Source organism: Ceratotherium simum, chromosome 7 (assembly GCF_057802395.1).
Source record: "Ceratotherium simum simum isolate JZ-2026a chromosome 7, ASM5780239v1, whole genome shotgun sequence".
NCBI classification, from domain to species: domain Eukaryota; kingdom Metazoa; phylum Chordata; class Mammalia; order Perissodactyla; family Rhinocerotidae; genus Ceratotherium; species Ceratotherium simum.
This window is the reverse complement of record NC_141906.1, coordinates 48,217,834-48,233,792: the sequence shown is the minus strand read 5'-3', so window position 1 is coordinate 48,233,792 and position 15,959 is coordinate 48,217,834. Positions and strand designations below refer to the sequence as shown.

Sequence of the window (15,959 nt, the reverse complement as noted above, 5' to 3'; positions counted from 1 at the left end):
GTACAACATTTACTTTAAGGCTTCCCATTAACCTTGTACCTACGACTTCACTTTATGCTCACAACCTTGCCTGCTTCCATCTTCCAAACCAGCGATGAAAGGGTAGGCAATACTAACAAGAATACTAATATTCTCATTCATAGAAAAATAAACCAAGGTCCAGAAGGTTAAGCTCTTGACCTGAGTCCAGACAGCAGAGGGGAGCTTCAACCCAGGCCTCCAATCTCTGGCTGGATCCTCTGCCCATATGACCTGGCCCCACATTTGCTTCTAGTTCTGGTTCAAGAGAGGAAAGGGACAATGCTTTGGATTTGGGAAAACTGCTTTCTTCTCATTCAATGACAATGTAACTGATGGTGATCACCGTCTCTTTGCACATGGAGAGCAAAGGCTGCCGTGCACTCAGTGGCTTCCACACCGCCCTCCTATAGACTTATCTATCATTTTAGCTTAAGCAGGCAGGGCCGACAGTGTCATAGGGTCAGTATTATTTATTGAAAATACTTTTCCTGTTACAAAAGCAATACATTTTATTTTTAAAATAAATTAGAATATTTAGATATGTTGTTTATAATATGGAAAAACTTGAATGGACTTATGTCCATTATGTGCAAGATTAAGGGATTGGTTAAATAAACTACTGTAATTCCTACAATAGAATAGGATGCAGCCATTAAAATTAGAGAATGTTAGTGACATGGAAAAAAAATCTCCATTATTGAAAAAAGGTGATTACAAAACCCTATGCACACTATTCCGTATTTGTAGAAAATAGGGCGTATAATTACAATAGCAGCAGCAACAATAGCTAGAAACTGATTTCTATGTGTCCACATCATTCGAATGCCTCAATTCGGTTATCTCAATCCTCCTAGCAACTGCACAGAAACAGAGAACCAAAGTCTTGCAGCTACACCAGCATGTGACAGTGGTTTCATTCATTCATGATTTCCTTGTATAGTCATTCATTAATTTAACAAATAGTTATCAAATGTTAAGGACCAGCCTTACATGCAATGAAGCAATAGAAAGAATACTGCACTTAGGGAGCAGAAAATGTGGTTTTGAATACAGGGCCTAAGAATTAAAAAGACACTTTAAGGCTGCAAATACCCAATAACAAACTCACAATTTGAGAGCCGGAATGGCTCACAGGAAACATCACCACCCAGTTCCACCCCCTTTGGTTTATGGGTGAAAGGAAAGGAAAGCCCAGGAGAGAAGGCACTTGTCCAAGGTCCCCTGCCAGCTGGGGCAGAGCCAGGGCCAGAATCTGGGTCTCCTAATGTCCCACTACAGCGTCCTTCCCACTTGACTGCACCGCCCTTGCATTGTGGGCTATGTTGATGGGATCAGAGTGCAATGGAACGGCTTCGGAACTGACAGTCTGAATGAGTAGACTTGTAAAGCTAAGTAGTGGTTGTGCTGCCTAGAAACAATGGCATCCCCTGGGAACAAAATGAGGCCACCAAGATCCTGACCCAAAACAGAGCATTACTTTTGGGCTCTTTATGCCCCACCACAATGACCAACTACCCTCCCCCCTTCTCCCTTTCAGTGGCATTTGAAATGCTGCCTCTGAAACTTCCTCCCTAGTCCATGGAGAACGGGCACGCAAGAGACCTAAACAAATGGGTCAGTACCCACTCACTGGCTCTGGGCCCATTCATCCACAGCCCTGAATGGACCAGAGCATTTCACTCTTTCTGTGCAAAGTCACTGACATTTGAGCACTAGCTTCCTGGGTCTGGACAACATCTCAACGGGCATGATGCCCACTGGCCTTGTCCAGGCTCTGGAGGGTACCCAGGAGTGAGTTAGTAGGCATGTCTGGAATGAACCACTGGATTTCAGAGCTTCTACCTGAAAACCTAAGCATGAAAGTTCTCTTTGTTGATGGCAGCCAAGGACACTAGATTTTGACCAGTAGCAGTAAAATGATAGACTGAGCTCAAGACTAGAGGCCACAACCTGAGCTTCTTGCAGTTTGCAAATTGATGATCACAAGTATTGCTGTGTCACAAGGACAGCTATTTAGATTTCTGAATTAACAAACACCCCTCCACTCCAACACACACACACACACACACACACACACACAGTGGACTCCAGCATTTGCTATTTCCTTGATAGGCAGTATCATATTGTGGCTGAAGAATGGACTCATGCATCAGAAAGACCTGGATTCAAATCCTGTGTTCACCACTTTGCAGCTCTGAGGCCTTGGGCACAGTACTTAACCTCTCTTAGTCTCAGCTCCCTTGTTTATCAAATCACAGTGTTGTTGTGATGACTTTGTTGATGGAGATGATGCATATAAAGCACGAAAGGACCTGAATATCTAGGACTTCATCTGTTTTGATCATTATTGATTCCCTGAGCCTAAAACATTGCCTGGCTCAGCAAATACTGTTGAATGAATGAATGAATCTCTAATATGTGCCAAGTTCATTGCCAACTATATAACACATGGCAGCTCTCGTTAGCTATTAGGTATTCGGTATCCTTGTGTTCTACTGACAGCCTCTGTTACAGAGCTGTCTACTCCACCTTTGAAGCCAGCACTCATCAGATGACTGGTACGGACCATGGACATCCCCAGTTCCCTTCTCTACCCAGGCTCCCTGAACCTCACAGGGTACACCACAGAACAAAGGTGTGTGTGGATACTGGACAAAGACTCCACTAGCTCTGGAATGCCTTGCAGGCCTCTGGAATTCATGGGTCAAAACATCTCTGTCCTGAGTTTGGTCACTTGAGACTTTAGGCTGCAGCCGTATCATTTAGTATCACTCACATTGACTCAGAACTCCTTGCCCACTGATAGCAAGTAGTGCTCTCGATGATAAAGTTTCAAAAAATGATGTTTATGACAATAGTAATAACAGTAACAAAACCTGCTTATGTGTATTGAATGAGTGCTGTGTTCCAGGATCAGTGACTTATATTATTCCCCTTATATTATTTCCTTTAAGTTTACTGTATGAGGTAGGCACTGTTATTATTCTCTTTTTCCAGTTGAGGAAAATGACACTAAGAAAGGATAAGTAACGTGTCCACAGAAGTGATGCTCATCAATAGTAGAGCCAGAACTTGCACCTGCACCTCTAACGCATGTTCACAAGCATGGCTCTAGACCGCCTCCCCTGTGCAAGCACGCAGAGAGATGAAGAACTGCAGAATAATAGAAGCAGAAGAGTATAGAACAGCTTCATTGTAACACAGCTCATGACTACACAGATTTAAGTATGTCATGGGTCATATCATATTTCTCAAAATACAGCACTTACATCCACATGTGTATCCATCTACAAATATTAATTAAGCATCTACTATCTAAAGGCATCACAGACTACCGGTTATAAGCATGGATCTAGAATCAAGCTGCCTGAGTTCCTATCTAGCTTGACCGCTCATGGTTTTGTGACTTGGGAAGTAAACGAACCCCTTTGTGCTTCAGTTTCCTTGCATTTAAAGTGAGGATCACAACAGAACCTACTTCAAAATACAAATAGTAAGTACCTGGTAAATGTCAACTATGATGATGCTATGGTTATTGTTGTTGTTCCAAAAAGTGTGATAAAATTCTGGGGCTACCAGGTGACAAGGACGTAGCAATCTGGTCTCAGTCAGGTGGGAAGAGAGTAAGGACATAGGCAAAAGCAAGTGACAAGTTGCTTTAACAGATGCTTGCACAGGGAGGTATGAGAACACAGAGGACATCTAATTCAGGGCGTGAGGAGGATATGGTGTCAAGGCAGTGAGCCTAAGAGGCCGGGTAACTGCACCCCTTACCGCCCTGGAGACACGGGGACTGAGGTGTGTCAGAGCCATTCTGAAAGGTCATCTCTTGGGAGATGCCAAAGGAGAGTCCCATGAGCGAAACCACCCTAAAGGAAGGTCCCTCCAGTTTACTGTTAGCTAAGCCCCTTGGGAGGGAGCTCAAGAAAGACCAGCCTCACACTGAATTTTTGGTTGGGCTCCAATGTATATACTGAGAATTCCTAGAACAGGCAAGTTGACACAAGGGAACTCTTGCCCAGAATGGTTTGTTTACTCAGTGGATATGAATTACCCTGAACTGCATGGAGCAGCGAGTTGTTTAGCCTGATGGCTCGGGTCCCATTTACACAGAGGATGTCTGCTCATACACTGTTTACTCTGGAAACCAGTGATGGCATGGGCTTTATAGCCAGGCCAACCTGGTTTAATTCTGGCACCTTCACATACTGGTTCACCTTAGACACATGGTTTCACCTCTCTGAGACTCCATCTCCTCAAATGGAACTAACAAGATCTATTTTGCAGGACTAGTGTGAGGACTAAAATGACTATCTGTAAAATACCTGCCATGGGGCTTGGCAAAGAACAGATACTTAATAAATAACAAGAGCTAACACCTATTACTGGGGGTTACCATGTCCCAAGCACTGTGTTTTGAGCTTTACAACAGAACCTTACATAATCCTCATAACAATTCCAATTGCCAACTAAGAAAACTGAAGTGAAACAAGCTATGATACTTGTACAAGGTCAAATCTAGCTGCTTTTGTGCCTCTACCCATAGGTTAGACTCTTCTTCAAGGAAAGAGCAGAAGTGGATGGAAACTAGAACTGGGCCCAATAATTCAAAGATGCTCCCTTCCTGTCTTACCCTTCTGCTTTGCCAGTTGTAAGGTTCAAAGTAGACACTCTGTTGAAACTGTTTCTGCAATTATTATTTGAGCACTAAGCTTAACTGCTGGCTGAACCACGGGATAGTGGACGCTACTAACCTCTGTTAAGAAACACCAAGGGCGGAGTTCCTATGTGGGGTCTGACAGTGGGGGTGTCAGGGCGTCGTGTGCTGGTTTTTAATTCAGTGCCCCAACTTAGAGCTGGAGCTCATGAGAGGTGCAAAGCTGTAACCTGGCCCTTCTCAAGTAGGAACTAATTTCTAGGCCTTTCCTGATATAATGGGTTTTTGATGAGTTTTTCCCTAAGTCCGATATAGCTGGAGGGATGGAGGAATCCAGCTGCTGCCAACTTGACCACGGAGTGACTAATTCACTGGAATGCTTGGAAGGTGAAAGATAGGTCTTCCTCTCCCTCTTCTCTTCTTTCAGCCGGACCACGGTTTGACCCCTTCACTGGCTGGTTCTTCAGGGATTTACATCTATGCTGGAGTATGTGTATGTCTGTGCACAGACATAAACACAGACTAAGCTAATTCTGTTCAAGCTCCAAATCCTGTATGCTCACATAGCAATGCACTCGAGCCCTTTTGGCATCTGGTTCTGCAGTTATTTCCCTGGCAGTTCTCAAGGAAGGTACTTGTTGCCTTGGATGTGGGAAGAGGGAGTGGTGCTGGCAGTTAAGGGAAGAGGAGGCAGGCACAATCCAACAAACCTTCTCTGAAATGCCAATGATTCTCTGAAACGCCAATGACTAGAAGTCTCATTTTGACTAATGAGACTGATTTTAGGAGTATAGTCTCTGGGACTCTCTGAGTGAGGAGAGCTTAAAGGACATTATGAGAGGAGAGGCCGTAGGCAAAGGAGAGGCTGGGTAGGGAGGCTGAGAGGAGAAGCGGCTGACAGTGCCTGGGCCCTCTGTCTACTACAGCAGACACCCCATGTCCAGCATTGGAGGTTCACTGGGAGAGGGCCTGCAAGAGGCCCTAATCTGGAACTCTCTATGGAGTAGACAGCTTTCACAGTGTCTACTCAGATAACACTCCATTTGGAAAAGCTGTCTACTACGGTCCTCCATCCACAGGGCTAAGTTCTGGCAAGCAGCCATGTCTGCATTACGAAGCTCTTCTCATCTGTCCCCTCTTACCATTCCCCATTTGATAGGGGATCAAACCTGAAGGGCCACATGACCCACGCTAAGCCAATCAGCGTCTCTTGTTTGGGACTACGCAAGTGGGAGCCTGGGAGAGGTGGTGATGCTGACTTGGATAAGCAACCCAGCTCTTAGGCTGGCAGCCTTATTCCAGCATGTGCTTTGGAGAAACAAAGAAAGCCAGGCTGTACAGAATGAAGAATCAAGCAGATGGATGTAGAAAGGTGGATGAGAAAGAACCCATGGTGAGAAGGAGAGAGGGAAACAGCCTCAGAGACAAGCACAGACTCCCCCAATAAAAACACCTTGATTCTCATAGACGTACAGCCCTGGCCCCTAGCCCCTGTGAGGCCTGCCTGCACATCCCGCCTGGGGGCTCCGTCACACACATAAGTACTTAAAAAACAGTCCCTTATTTGGGCTTAAGCTAGCTCAAACAGATTTTTCTTTTTGTAATGAAAAGATCACTACGATACACTTTCTTTATACCTCTACTCTCTTCTCTACCAAGAAAAGACTTGGTAGTTTGGTAATGCCCTAGGATGAAGCTGACCAACACGAATGGCATCAGTTCTCGTAACTAGAAACCTCTCCACAATGCTGATGAAATGGGCTCCCTCTTATGAAAAGATGTCCGAATAATTATTTGCCTTATTACCCCTCTCTAAAATGTCTCCTCCTGTTTCTTCCTCCTCAAGGATCCTGCAGTCCTGAGTTTCTGGCACCATATCTTGTAAGACTGAACAGAGGGTGGGGAGGAGTCTATTCCAAGGGTCAGCTACAATTTATGGAGTACTTGAAGAGTCTGATCCATTTCGAAGTCCTGTTGACACCAAAAGTAATTTCTTTTTTATGAGATTGTGGGAGTGGAAAGACAATAAGAAGGTATTTCATCTACTTCACTATCTGCAAAACTATTTAGGTTCATTCTGCCTCAAAGATATTCTACGCTCAGGAACTTAACCTTAACATCTGCCCCCACCCCTCACCCCAGTTTGAGTGTCAAACTGAAGAACCTAGAAAGAAATCCCCCAAACAGAATCCAAACAGAGCACTGTTTACATCATATAAGAGTTATCTATTCACATGAGGCTTATTTGATGCAAAACAACATGAAAGATGATTTACCTTAAAAAGCCACACTCATTAATTCAGTAATATAATACAAAGCTGATCCCATAAGCCACTGGTCTTTTTAAAATTTGCGGATAAGGTTTGTCAGGTAAGGAACCTTGTTATTTCAGGAAAGTGTCTTAAGCTCTATGCCATCCCTGTACACACTGCAGGTTGCCATGGTTCCGCAAGGCAAGGGAGACATAGGTTGTGAGTGGGCGGGTAAATAGGTCTATTAGCAAACACAGGAACACTCCAGTGAGGGCTTGTTTTAAATGGCTGAGACAGTGAACGGTTTTTAAATGAGTTCTGTAATAAGGAAATTAAGAACAGGAGTTCAAACCAAACTCCATTCTGTAAAGCCCTGGGAGGGAGAGAAGAAAGGGGGGCAGGAGGGGAGAAATAGGAATGAGGAGGGTTCTGAAGAATGCCCCCTGTCTCAACTAGAAATCTTTTCAGCTTTCCTGCATTTTACATTTGAGTTTGAAAGCCACTGGTTCAGACGTTACAAGGGAAACAAAGATTTGTGGAAACGGTTGTTGTTAAAACGCAGAGAAGAAATCTTTTGGAGAGATGAATCAGTACAAGATAGTCAGGCAAAGCTTGAAGTGTGAAGGATTTATTCAAACTCTGTTGCCCAAATTGAAAAGGAAAATAGAAATTTTCCCTTTTACACAGTACTATGGCAGCAAAATTACTCTAAGATACTAATTAGTTTTCAAGGCCCACCCTAAAGGTTACACGCTGCATGAAGCTTTTCCGATTCCTTCAGTAAAAGAGATCTGCCTGGTATGGGAGAACCCACACACACACACTTTTATTTTGGTGTGTGTGTGGGGGAGCAGTTCTCTAATGGGTGCTTACCATATTCTGCCTTGTATTCCAGGTACAGCAGCCGATGTCTGTCTGTCTTTCTCTTCCTATTGGGTTTACTTCATTATGTGTCTAAACCCTTCTATCTTTGTAGGATTTTAAGAATCTAAGATAGCAGAAGCGTTTCATATGTGAAGAGACGTGACAAGTTTAGGCAACAGCTTATTGAATAAGAGGATGCTATTGATACAGGATCAAATTCTAACTCAGTCTTTAAAATAAATTTAAAAATGATAGTTTTCAAATACTTATCACTGGAAAGTAATGAAGCCTAACCACAAAATCTTCTATTGATCTAATGAACATTATGTTCTTATCTTAACGTACTTATTATGTTTTTGTTACTTTATATAATTTATCTATTGCTATTTAATATCCAGGCCCCAAAGTGAGTTTACAGCACCAAAAGTAAAATATCTCACGTATGATTTGGTAAAATATTTATTTGAATACCAGTAAAAGTTCTCTTAATATAATTTTTTCCTAATCTACTCATTCTTCATACTGTATTTTGATTTTAGAAACTGTACTTACACATTTAGGTATAATTCATAGTTTGTTTGTTGTTTTTCTTTTTTACCTACCTAAGTTTATTACATGTGTAGCTTACAAACTTGCTTGACTGAATATACACCCATTCACCCAGCTCAGCTTCCAAATGTCCTGTTTGACCTTCCACTTTATTTTTTTTTTACTTGAAATAAAAATGTACTGCGACTTCTATATCACTGCTGACAGCATAATAAATTAAGCGATGAGTTAATAATGCCACACAAAGAGGGCACACAGGGCATTTGGTTTTGACTATACACATAGTTGTGAAACAAGCATAAACCAAACCTGAAGACTTAAACTTTCTATAACTGCCACACAACAGAAGTCCTTTTTTGCCTTCCCTTTTCCTAACATAAAAAGATAAACAACAGCCACTTCTATTTCCAGGTATGACAAAGGGAGACCCAACCAGATGATTTGGCTCCCCATGCAGAAAACAACCATTAAACCTGGACATAATGCAAAGAGCCACGATCTGAAGGTAGTGCAAGGTGAACGTACGCAGACAGATGGTGGTGGGAGCGCCAGCTCCCCTGGAGCGGAGGAAGGACTCTACACGCTCTGCAGGTGCTGTATCTTGTCTGTGGTGGTGGTTACATTTCATCACACCGTACCCTTACAATGTACATAGACTTTATTGTATGCAAATATAGGTATATATTATATACTTAATTAAGGCATTATTATAGTATGTATATATAAAACTCTGTTTTTTAAATGGGCCCTTTGAATGGCAGATATGGCTTCAGACCAAAACCCAGCCCAAAGACAGAAGTTTATGCTGGGGAAACTGTTATATCTGGGGAAAGAAGTGGTTCGTTCTAGGATTAATCAAAAAGAAAGAAATGTGTCGCCTGCCATTATATTTTCTCCCTTCCTTTAACTTCTGCAACCCCTCCCATTGTCATTTTTGTAACTTGCTTTGAACAAATCCTTTTTTTCTCTTCTTTCTACCAAACCACAGTCTTTGTAAGCAAAAAGAAAATTAGTAGCAGATGCAAGCTTATTTTTAATGGTCTAAGACCAAATTTTCTGGACTTAAAACAAACACTTTGTCCCCTCAAAGTTCTCGGATTCCATTAAGATACAGCTGTATGCTCTATGATTCGTAAACCAAAAACAGTTTCAAAAACTAATCGTAACGAACTACACCACAGAGTTACTCATTGTATTTTGCTTATTTTTCTATTCTTATCATCCAGAAAACAACAAGTTTAATTTCATAAACATTTTGAGAAAACAATTTTTTTTAAGACTCTAAGCTCTATTCTGGTCTCAACAATTTTTTGTTTTTGTATCTGAAGAGATATACCGGATTATCCAACAAGGCCTTTTACTATAATTGGGTCTGGTTCAAAGAGAGATGTAGAAGTCAGAAGCACAGAATGTTAATTCCAGCAGTTAGAACTCACTTGAAAAGACATGAATACATTACTATTAAGTCACAGTACTGGGCTAAATAATTTGCAACCAAAGAAGACTTCTAGTACAAGAATTATTTATGTTCGCTTACTATACTGGATTCTTCTCGGGGTAAAAATGTGAAATCTTTCATCACCCCCAGAGCCAACAGAGATGACCTTTGGAGAAGGGAAAGGAAAAAACAAGAGAAAGGAGGTCCCAACTCTAGTCGTGGTTTAACCATTAAACACCTGTGGGGCCTTGGGCAAACCACTGATGGTTCTTGGTTGCAGTTTCTTCATTAGTAAATCGTGGAGGCTACACTACGAGCTCTAAAACCACTGGACATCCAGCACTGTTACCTCTCATGTGACAACCTCTCTCCACCTCCCTAGTACACAGGAAGTGGCTTCCCCATGGCAGCTCAGCATGAGTTTGGGCTCGAGTCAGAATGATCTGGGTTCAAAACCTGTCTGCTCCACTTATGAGCCTGTATGACCATGAACAAGTTATTTAACAGTCCTGTGCCTCAGTTTCCTCATCTGTTAAATACCTGTAATACCCACCTTACACGGTTGTTTGGAGGATTAAAAGAGACAGTGTACCTCTACAGGCTAGCACAGTGCTCCACCCACAGTAAGTGCTCAATTCCTGTAAAGGGCCAGATGGTAAATAATTTTAGGCCTGGGGGCTGCACCTACTCAACTCTGCAGTAGTTCATAGTAGGTAGCCAATAACTGTTTGTTTGATTAAACGATAATGATCATCATTTTCTTCAACATCCAATAAATATTTATTAAATGCTTCTAAGCACCAAGAGCTGTGCCAGGTTCTGGAAATACAATGACCTTAGACTGCAATGGTGAGGATGACAGACAGGGCCCCTGGCCTCATGGTATACACAATTAGTAGGGGAAAACAGAATATGATCATCCAGACAGTTACTCATTTACAGTTGTGATGAGTGTTTACAAAGGAAAAAGTACAGGGAGTTGAGGGGGTATATAGAAGGAAGACCTGACGCTACCTCAGGAAGCCTTCTCTGAGCAATCGCCATTTCATTTAAGCTGAGACCTGAACGTGGATTTCTTGGTTCTGAACTGTGAGGGAAAGCAAGGGTTCCCTGACACCACATGAAATGCATTTGGTTTCAGTATGTTTTTCAGTCTGTTCTTACTCCATCCATCCATCTAGCTATTAGTGCAAGGAATGTGGACCATAATGAAGTTTAAGACACTTGATTTTTCAATCCCCAGGCAGGAACACCAAGCAAATAAATAATTTTAAAACCAACAATGTGAAAATCATAAGTTATTTCGCTTGTTAGATACTGGACATCAATACATGACCACGAGACAGTTCTTCAATCAGCTCCCGTTCTCTAAGCACAGAAAATCAGAGCCTAAATTGAGTAACATTAATTTTCACACTGGGAGCAGATCTGATTGAATATAAACAGATGCCTGGCAGCTTGGGTGTGCTTCTGGTTGTCATGTAGGTTTGAAGTTTCTCAGTGCTCCCTGTCAAGGCTCATCAAGTGGCTTAGGCACTCACATGCTCTGCTTTCCAAATTCAGCAAGGCTCGGTGAGCCATGCAGGCAGTCTTTGGGAACACAGCCCATTCCCTCCACCCTGGAAACTGGCAGGCCCTTCCAGGGAAGGTGAGTGCTGAAATAGGTGGAGGGAGGATGCAAGGAGGCAGGAAGAAGTGTTGCAGAATAGATGCATTTTTAAAGTCTTTTTTGCATTTCCTATCACTCATTATCCCTCAGAGCTCTGTTGGCTCAAGTAGGAGATTTATTTCTCTATTTCTTTAGAGGTAATGGAGGTGCAGGAAGATTAAGCATCTGACTTCAAGTCAATGAGCATGTTAGTGAGAGACCAGGAATCAGAAGATGCAGCAACTGATCCAAGATTATTTGCTTGAGCCTGTGCCTATAAAACAAAGTAGATATTTAGAATTGCACATTAGTAAATGTAGGGATCTACATCCTATTAAATGTAGGGATCACCTTTAAGGAGAATCAGTTAATTTAGGGCAAGAAAATTTTCTTGATTTAATTGATTCCACCTTGGCAGGCTTCACAGACAATTCCTTCCCCTTTGCCCAGGCACTGATCTGCGGGGTCTGGCATGGTCTATGGATTGGTCAGTGTGAGCATTTGGCCAGTTGCTACAAAAACCATTACATACCTCAGCCAACTCTCATCTCCAACATAACCACAGCAGAGTAAAAGAGAAGCAGTCAAGGGAACCAAAAATCAACTATAATAATGCCAACTTTCATGAAAAATACTACTAAAATACTACTATTCTTACTAGTAAAAAAAATCCCCGTACCTGGATATCATCCTACTCGGAAAAAAAAGGAAGGAGGGAAGGAAGAAAGCAAGAAAAGGAATTCAAGCATTTTTAAGTTGCTTCTATTCTGACAGTAGTTAATTTCACCTAATGCTGTGAAATAACAGAGGATAACCTGGGGCATCTGTCACCATGACTGGGAGATATTGAGCTAAAAAGAACATTTTGAAACTGATGCCACATGAGAATGTCAAGCCTATTGTTACAAGGATTTTCCACTTTTATTCATTCCCTCCATAAACATTTATTGAGTGCCAGGTACATAAAGATCCAAGGGCTTTTAGTGAGGGGTGAGGACAGATATTGGGAAAGAATGCCCATAGTTCTCCCATCTAGTGGAGGAGATCCACACAAATAAATGATGCCCATAGGGAATGGAGATAAGAGTAAGCACCATCGTAGGAGCTTTGCACTGAATCAGGAGAAGCTGAGGAGCACTGGCAGGCCCACAGAGGAAGAGATAAACCAGTGCACCCATATGGGACAACATCTAACCTGTCCTTCCTAATGAAGCCTGCTGGAAACCCACAACATGATGTAATGAAACCCAATGAGGCCTCCAAATAATCTCCTTAGGCTCTATGTGGGTCAGCAGAATTAACGTTTATGTCATTGTAACTTCTGCTTTGTGTTTCACACAAGCCCTAATAGAAAATACAAAAACCAGAGGGATTTTCTTTTGGGAAATTATTTTAGTCTCTTTTACATTCTATAAGAGACAGAAAATCAAAGTACCTAAAATAACATTCAAAAGTAAGATACAATTACAAGACGCACTGAAAATGGCAAATTACTGTTATTTACAAAACAGGTTGGTCCCACATATTTTTTTGTTAACTTTTAAACCCATGAGAATTACAAGGCAAATCAAATCCATATAGTCTTAACTCATTTACACCTATTATTCATCAACTTAAAATGAATAACTGAAGGTCCAAAAAACTTTTTTTTCTTAGAGACAGACCACATTTAACCCCCAGAATCTAACTTATATAGACTTAAGTTTAACCAAATATGCTGAACCTGCAGGGCCTAAAGAACCCCCAAAAGGTAGAGATAAGTCCTTGTGCATCCTAGAACGTGACTTGATTTTATCCCGGAATAACAAGCATGCCACAGCCAATCAGCTCCCACTCAACCCAAGAACGTAGTAAGATCATCTCTACCAGTCTAGTTTCCCCACAACTAATATTTTATTTTTGACTTTCTGGCCTAATGTGATGGGAATTCTGCAGTTATCAATTTTCAGAAAGAAACAGCTAAAAAGTTTCATTTACTGAGAAGACAGAGCTAAGAATGATGAGAGACATTCCTGGGGCACTGCCTTTAGGGGACAGTGGCCTACCTCTGCTGTGTGCTGTGTGTGTGTGTGTGTGTGTGTGTGTTTATGTGTATGCGTGTGTGCACGTGCGTGAGAAAAACAAATAAATGAATGGGAAAACCAGGAATCTCAGTAAGTTAAAGAAGTTAAAGTACAAAGCAGCCTGGTTTTACACAGCCAGACCAAAAAGGAATTGGCTAGATGCCGTTTTTCAGGAGCAATTTGGCTGCAAAAATATTTGGAAAAACAAACAAGCAAAACCAGAAAACAAACAAAACTCTGAATTCCTCCATGAAGAGTGATGCAACACCATGAGATGATAGAAAAAAAAAATTCCTCACTGTCATCGGACTCCTAGGCACTTAGTTTAGCAAGATTTTTAAATCTCATGACCAAGAGGAGCACAATAATCACCCTGTTGTTTAATGTTCATTTCACCTGTAGAGCTAAGTGGTAACTTTTACCCAGGCAGTCCACCAAGGCCTTAAGCAGGTTCCAATTTAGGAGCAGAGAGTTCAGTTGGTAGAAGAAAACTACCCTGGGAAATTTAGCAATCAGGGCAGGAAGGAAATTTAGAAATCAGGGCAGGAAGGACCTTCTCCCTCCATTAATTGAGAGAGCTTTATACACGTTCTCCTGACTGCTCGTACTGCAAGAGGGCCTTGGGTGTTCCTGGACCTGGACTCCTAGCTTCAACATGAACACTTAGCAAAAAAAAAATCCAACATGTGTTCTCTACTTTCCCCTTCCCTCTAACTTTTCCATTGGCCAAGGTGGTTGTCAGGGGCTTCCCAACTTAGCCTTGGCTCCTTGGTATGAGTTTTCCAGAGAAGTCAATACTATATGCTATTTGGTCTTGCCTTTCTCCTAGCCAAGTGCCAGAATCTCAAAAGACTCATTTGAAAAGGATGGTTCCTCTTGAGTGTGCAATGTCTATAATTATGATTACCAGGCATTTGAAAAGTATTCTAATAATAGAGTTTCTACAAGCATACACAGATAATGGAACACATTAATAACTATGAAGAGAGGTAGTAATTCTTGCCTGCCATTCTGTGCCCACACGCTAAAAGGAAAGCCTGACAGAGAGCACCGCCCATCGCCAGCCTTCTGGGTATGTCTGCACCTATTGTTATACCTGCTCACTCAGCTATGGGCCTCAGCAGGAGATGACTCAACATGCCCAAATGTTAACTCAGTATCTAATCTCAGCCTGCTTCTCCCCACCCTTTATTGGTAAAGGGTGACCATCCATCTAGTTGTTCTAGTCACATTCCTTCCTCTCTCTTTCACTGCTGTTATTCAGTTGGCCACCAAGTTCTACTAACTTGTCACGTGCTTCTCTGTCCCCTACTCTCCATCACTACTTCTGTCTTAGTTCAGGACCTCTACCTCTGTTGCTCAGATATTAAAACATCTGTTAACTAGTCTCCTTGCCTCCAAGTTAGTCCTTCATGAATTTCTCTTCTACTGTGCCTCCCGAACTAGATTCCCAAACTTAAGCCTTGCAAACAATGAAATCATAACCATATCTGAAGAAAACATAGGTGAATATTTTTATAATCTTGGACTGCAAAAAGCGTTTTAAGCATGACATAAAACCTAGAAGACATAAATATGGTGACTTAAAAAAATCTCCTGTAAGATAAAGAACACTATAATCAAAGAATAAAAAAACAACTGGGGAAAATATCTGTAACATATATGGTAGGGGACATACTAATTTCCTTAATATACAAAGAGTTCTTACAACTCACTAAGAAAAACCTATCTGTGAATTTGAAATAACATCTCAAGTCCATCTCTTAGCCACACCAGAAGATGATAAGCTAATGCAAATAACTATAAACTGTGATGAAGGCACAAAGTGTCCTGTAAAAACTAGGTATTGAAAAATTGGTTAGACATCACTGTTAGCAAACCTGCTTCAAAAGCCCTGCCTAGATTCAATTATACCACACGTCAACACTAAGATACCTTTAAGCAGTTGGAAAATGCCTCTGGACTCTCTTGTTTACGCTTTTGATACACAGTGGAGCATGTTTGCAGAGAACAAATCATTCCTTGTAAAGCTGGAAGGGAATGGAAAGCCTTTTTGCCTACATTATTGATGTTTTAGCTTTGAGCCAGAAAGTTAAAGTCTCCAGGAACATTTCTGAACTCACACAACACCAAACCCTATTATTCCACCAGCACAGCCTGGGCTGGAAGGCTAGAACAAATGCCCATCAAATGACACTAATTGGCTTTTCCATTTTGATCTCAACTAAGTGACAAAAGAATATCCCATGACAAGAAGGCAGAGTATCAGCAAAGTGACACTGCTGACATAACTGCCACAAAGACACTCTACCTAGGCATATGATCATCCAAAAGTAAGGTATCAGAATCCTAAATGCAAATAGTACAGATGACTCATTTTTCAAATGAAAGCTCAGATGAGATGGTAAATCTACTGCACCCATAAGAAAAGATAAGTTTTATTAGGAAAGTGAATAATTCAAGATGC

The 15,959-nt window shown here is 41.6% G+C and overlaps 1 protein-coding gene across 3 annotated transcripts in view; it reads right to left on the bottom strand.

Annotated features, from left to right (window-relative positions):
* The window catches only part of AMOTL1 (angiomotin like 1), a 133,031-nt gene that overhangs the window by 26,596 nt on the left and 90,476 nt on the right, over positions 1-15,959 (bottom strand). The gene's annotated exons all lie outside the window — the stretch shown is intronic.